This window comes from Pseudophryne corroboree, chromosome 11 (genome assembly GCF_028390025.1).
Source record: "Pseudophryne corroboree isolate aPseCor3 chromosome 11, aPseCor3.hap2, whole genome shotgun sequence".
Taxonomy (NCBI): domain Eukaryota; kingdom Metazoa; phylum Chordata; class Amphibia; order Anura; family Myobatrachidae; genus Pseudophryne; species Pseudophryne corroboree.
In genome coordinates, this window is record NC_086454.1 from 250,834,959 (window position 1) to 250,836,119 (window position 1,161).

Consider the following 1,161-nt stretch of genomic DNA (forward strand, 5'->3'; position numbering starts at 1 on the left):
AGCAACATTAAAAACAAAGTTTAAACACATGTGGTCTCCAAACACTTTTTCTTGCACCACAATTTGGATCCAGATGAGATCACATTCAAGGGTATTGAACTGGTATCTTTAGGTGAATGAGGTGGGAACCTCTCCAACCTCCTGTTGAGGAGATAGATGTACTGGATTTACGAAATAGGAACTCTCCACCGAGAAGGCTTCAACGAGAGTTATGAAATAGCCCTTCCTGTAAACGAAAGCGGGGCCTCTCATATCCTTCAATTCTCATCCTTATTATTCTCAACTACACTCTATCCTTCAACTACAGCTATACCACACTGGACATGCCCAATTCCATGCGATCTTGGAAGCTAAGCAGTGCTGGGCCCGGCCAGTACTAGGATGGGAGACCAGGTGCTGTAATCCAGAAAGGGGGGGTTACTTCTGAATCGTTCTTCATCTCTTTCCTTATGCTACTCTATGAACATCTAAGGATATTGCTTGGGGTGAAATATCAGCCATCTATATTTTCTCTTAATCACTTAGAATTATGCAAATGAATATTTAGTGAGCTGTAATTTGGCTTAGGTCATCTGCCCATTTTTTTTTACAATTATACTACATGTATAATGTCATCATATTTGGACCCATATCTGCTCTATTTGCACTGATAATCGCCTCTTTGATATATGTATATATTATTTTATTCCAGTCACTAAGAGTTCTAATAGTGCCTTAATTATTTTCTCTAATTTGTACCAATGTTTGTATACTAAACTATCACTCTATTCATATGGCCTCATCTGGGAGCACCTAGAAATGCAGTAACATGCGATTATGTGTTTTCATAACATGGAAGCTTCTCCAAATATGGCCGCCGGGATTCCCTGTGTAATATAGAACTGTCCTCTATTTGAGATCTTCTTAAAGATGGCCGCCGAAATACAACCATGCGAAATAGGAAGTGATGACCGGAAATGGAGGCTGCACGCCATGGGAACATGTAACTGAGTATCCGGGGCAGGAGCATGCACAGTACGGAGCCCCGGATGCCGGAAATGGGGCGGAAGTGACTTCACACACATTCAGGACAGGAAGTCTGGTGTTACTTATGTTTATTTGATTTATTTTACTTGTTAGTATTACTTTTTTCACTTGAATACAGTAGTTTGCCTTATTTTC

General features: G+C 40.3%; 1 pseudogene; it reads left to right on the forward strand.

Annotated features, from left to right (window-relative positions):
* The first annotated feature begins 299 nt into the window (after positions 1 to 299).
* LOC134971529 (5S ribosomal RNA) lies at positions 300 to 405 on the forward strand (annotated as a pseudogene).
* Positions 406 to 1,161: the final 756 nt, after the last annotated feature.